This window comes from Monopterus albus, unplaced genomic scaffold, assembly GCF_001952655.1.
Source record: "Monopterus albus unplaced genomic scaffold, M_albus_1.0 scaffold366.1, whole genome shotgun sequence".
NCBI lineage: Eukaryota > Metazoa > Chordata > Actinopteri > Synbranchiformes > Synbranchidae > Monopterus > Monopterus albus.
Window position 1 is genome coordinate 114,545 of NW_018128246.1, and position 4,884 is coordinate 119,428.

Here is a 4,884-nt window from a genome sequence, read left to right on the forward strand (position 1 = left end):
CTGCCGAATATGAAGATGGTATTTCCAGGGAAAGGAATTGTATCTGTATCTGCTCTTAGCCTGGGTAGATTACAATACTGCAAATTCAGAAGAAAAGCTTGTATTAATACTAATGTGTTAGCAACCCACAGTAGTATTACTACAAGACAAAGTAGATCAAAGTCCAAATCTACCTGAATGGATTCTTTTAGAGTCTGATTCTGCTGGCACTTACAGTATGAAGTTTGATTTTAAAATCTATAAAAGAAGCTAAACTCAACTTGTGATTTTTATTCTAGTGTTACATCCATGTCAGAAAAGCAAGTTTGAGTCATACAAACTGTTTCGGAAAGCAGAGCAACCACAGTTTCACTTCGGTCCTGGCTAAATAATATTAGCCTGAGTGGATTTGTAGGGGCCAGGAGAGGTTGGTGCTCTGTTGAAATGATGTCAAGCCATAATCAGTCAGTGTATTCAGTGTACTGATGCACCTCGAGTACACGTCCTGCATGACTGCAGCCAGGTGAGATGTTTAGCCAACAAACTACTTTCTTCATTGTTTAATCAGCTATTTTCACCGTGTATTCGTTTGGTTTGAGGGGGGAAAAAAAAGCCAGAAGATTATGAAAATGCCCATCACAAGTTTCCAGAGCTTCATCTTAATTCTTTGTATTAATATTAAGAATTCATCATTTAGAGAAGCTTTGAACATCAAAACATACTTTGATAAATTATTAAAATAATGGACTAGTTTTCATAATTTCTGGAGATTAATCCACTAATTGTTGCATCCTTAATGTTAAATTGGACGAAGGAATTCTAATTAATTGCTAAGACCACATAAGTGCACAGCAGGGCAGATGAATGTGCACAAATGTGCACATTGTCTGCAAGAAGGCATACAATTCTAAATGTACCAGAAAAAAAGGTTTTCTATAGTTAATGAAGTTTAAATGTGAGTTGGTCAGTTGAAATAAATTCCTCAGAAAATCAGCAAATGTTTCTAAATTTAACACATTCAACTTAAATGTTTAAAACTTGGTCCATAGTCCATATAATCATTACAAAAGTACATTTTATCAGAAACAAATCTAAAAAGTCTTTTTTGTGTGTGCGCGTCCTTTAAAAAAATGGTTTTGTTGGTTCCGTCCACACACAGTTAATTTATTGGATGACGGTTTTAAAACATTTTGACCAAAACACCGCTGCAGAAATGAAAAATGACAGCTTTTGCACTTGCAAACCGACGCGGACGTGAGGTTACGGCTTGTCTGTCCCAGTGCCCCTCACACTCACTGTACGCACTTGTCTGTCACTCGGTTATTAAATGCACTTGCTTCTACATTAATCGGAATGGGACTTGTAATCCAAGGTGCCTGCCGGGACTTGACTTGCCTGTAGATAGTCTTTTTGTGGGGTGGGGTGGTTTAGTAAGAAGATTAAGGGCACTGGAAACCTTACTCGGATTAGTTGTATAAAAAAAAGCTTCTGCTGAGTTCTTTGTGCAACCTGTCTGTTTGTGCCTTTTTTGATAGTCTTGATATCCAAGATTTGATGTGCAGCTTTTGTTTAGTCGGGAATCTGTTGTACTCACAGTGTATGCTCTTAAAAGTGAACACAATCAAGGCTGGGTGGGTGGGAGGGATCACGGGTGGGTATCTTTAAATTTCAATTATGTAAATTTTAAAGAGATTTGTTGCCACAGTTGTGTGATTTGTGACTGTATTGAAAAGATGAACAGCAAACTTTTCTATTTTTTGCGTTATCCTTTTATTTTGAGCTTTTTTTCCCCCCCTTTTTTGATGATTTTGTGCAGATATTTTTATTGTAAAATGAATGTTACATTTCTATCAGACACTAATCTTGTTTGAGTTGTCTCCAGTGGAACTACTTCACTTTGTATGTTTTGGTCAATATAAATCTTTACAGTAATTGTGTAGTTAACATTTCTGAAAGAGAAAAAAAAAAATCATCGGTTGTACTTTCAGTTTGACCCGCCATAGATTGTTTCATTTGATTGGGCAGTTTTATTTTGCTGTCGTGTGAAGGATTTGACTTGAACAAAGCATTTATTTGCTGTTATTAAAGACTTACTGCCTCTTTGCAGATTTTTTTTTTTTTTTTTTTTTGCCATGAAATTTGAATAGACGTTCATTAAAAACACTGTACTTTCCTTAACATTTCTGTGAAGTCTCTTTGTGAGTCAGATTTCAACTGGCATGTTCACAACAGGAAGGTTAAAGACAACTTCTTTAACTGCTGTACGCATCTATTGTTACACACAACTGCAAAATAAAAGTCTCGGAGTAACAGCATATACAGTTAAATGTGTTTAATGAGAAAAATCTTAAGAATGCTATTACAGTTGGGCATTTTACAGAAAAAAATGAATTATACTCAGAATATTTTTGTAAATACGGTGTATAAAACTGACGTCTGGGGGAAAGGGTGCGAAATTTGTCTTGTGAAAGTATGAGATCAACACCCACATTCTGTGTTCTTTTTATTGTAATGTAATATATGTTGTAGTTATACACTAAGTGGCTATTACTTTGTGTGGGAGAAAATCTTTGCTTTGAAATGCCCAGCTGTTGCTCCCTAGTTTCCCAAAGCCTTGTTTTATTCCACTGTACAGTTTAAGTATCAATATGGACAGGTTGTTTCTTTTGTTAGCACCTGATTCATACAAGAAATGTGCACTCGTAAATTGCAGACTGTTTTATTATAAAGGACAGCAGGTATTGAGATACCTTCACTCTTTGTATACTTTCTTGTAATTTTAAATAGCAAACATTGTCATTTTATCTCGTCAGTCTACACTCAAGTGACTCATAATGACAAAGTGCAAATATATTTTAGACATTTTTTTCAAATGTATTATCAAAAACTGAAATCTCTCATTTACAAAAAGTATTCAGATCCTGTGGCACACTAGGCTGTGGTCAGGAGCATCAACTAACTTAGGCACACTATTGATTGGACACTTTAGAAAGCCATGTCTGTGGAATTAAGGTTCCACAGTTCACACTGTATGTCAGGACATAAACCAAGACATGAAGCCCAAGCAACTCTTTTTGTAGACCTATGCTTCTTCAACCACGTGCTTGTACTGCTGCCACGCATGCGCAACAAGTATTGATTTGTCGGCCGTGCGCACTTCCAAAAACAACCCTCGTCCACGGGAGCGCGGCTGGCTGTCCTGGAGATCATTGGTTGTTCACTTCAAGCCCCACCCTTCCTCGCAGTGGATTGGTCAGACAGAGGTTATTCTTCTCACTGATAGGACGCTATTTGTAGCACGGGCTGTGTAGCTAGGCTCCTGCTGCCTTCATGTACCTCTCCAAAGATCATATTTCAGATGACGACAGTGCTTTTATTTGTTTTGGTCGAGAGTAGTCGATTAGCAGACTTTTTTCTTCAAGACTTTCTCCATAATATAAAGTCTGAACAAAGAAAGTAAAACACAGAGAGGTGATGGTTATTTATTTAAATAGGCCTACACATAGGCTAAATCACATAATGGCAAAATGTGTTTAAAGTTCCCAAACTCAATCTAAAGCCTAAAATACAATCGCACTCAGGAAATCAATATTGTTCAATCCTGATTTTTTTTCTCTTCAAAATAAAAGAAATCGCAACACAACAGCTGAGCAACTCTATCCACAGAGAAAGACTAATGTGGTAAAAAGCTGCTTTGGGGGGTGGGGTTAAGTCTTCTTTATTTAGTTTATTTACAATAGTCTTAAATGTTTAATGTCTGGCTGACTTCTTTTTTAAGTTGTCTTGATGTTAAATTCGAAGTTGAACTTGTCATGACATGTTCCACGTTTTCTCTTGTGCGCTCAATTCCTGAAACTCGAATGTCCCGCAGCACTTAAAGACAGCACCGGTAGATGGAACAAAACGCCGTTTCTCACCGCAGCCAGCTAACGCACCCATGTGTCAATACAAGCAATATATAGGCCGTTGTATTTGACAGATCGGGTGTCCTGAACGTGTTCGTCCGTTTTTTCAAAGCGCGCTGCGGATCACCAGATCACATTGGGATTTCAGTGTACTGTTAAGTAGGGCTGCAGACAGGACAGCACGGCCTGTCCTGCCGCCGATGTCGGAGAGCTAAAGTCAAAGAGGTTGAAACTCCTTCAAAAAGCTGCAAGCTGCTTCACCATGCACACACTGTGACCCACCTCACGGATGGGACTCTACTCAAACCGGACCTACGGAGATATCCCGCACATCTCACAGTTTAGCGCAGAGTCATTGGCTCATAAATGCAGTGAAGATCCACCGAGGAGACTGATGTTTTGGGAGATTTTTAATGGCTCACGCTGCTGGTACTGCCTTTATGGCACGGTGAAGATCTCTTTATTGGTTTATTTTTACTAATACCCAGACTCCTGCAGCTCCATCGGAAAAACCGATTTCTTCAGCGGTTTGTTTTGGTTTCCGAGAGGGCGGGAAGGCGAAGCGTTTTTTGGGGTGAGTGCAGAGCTAAGTGACTTTCTGGAGGAAACACGTGTATTTGTCAGAAAACACTGCTGTAATATCCCCCTAGAGACTTTAAAGTGTGTGTCTGTGTAATGTAACCAAGTTATCATACTTTATTTCTTTTCTGCAGCACCAAGGGATTTATATTTTATTATAACCATCTTTATTTATCAGGCTTGTATTTTAGACTGCATACACAAATGTATGCAATGCATCAAACTAATTTAAAATATTCCTCTTGAAGCTTGGTGTTGAATTAATGTGTGGGTTTGTGGTATTTTTATGCTCACAGTTTCTTTATGATGACATTTCTGCATAACTCTGAAATACGTCGTGCAGCGAGGTTCCCCTGGAGGGCGAACCCCCCGTCGTGCAGCTCCAGGCGCCTGATAATACATCCTTTATGTCTGCCGATCT

At 38.5% G+C, this 4,884-nt stretch overlaps 1 protein-coding gene across 1 annotated transcript in view; it reads left to right on the plus strand.

Moving 5' to 3' along the window:
• Positions 1-3,866: 3,866 nt before the first annotated feature.
• The window catches only part of LOC109951144 (protein yippee-like 1), a 31,188-nt gene continuing 30,170 nt past the window's right edge, over positions 3,867-4,884 (plus strand). The window contains exon 1 of the mRNA XM_020585453.1: positions 3,867-4,458. The gene's annotated coding sequence lies outside the window, so the exon portion shown is untranslated. The remainder of the gene's footprint in view (positions 4,459-4,884) is intronic.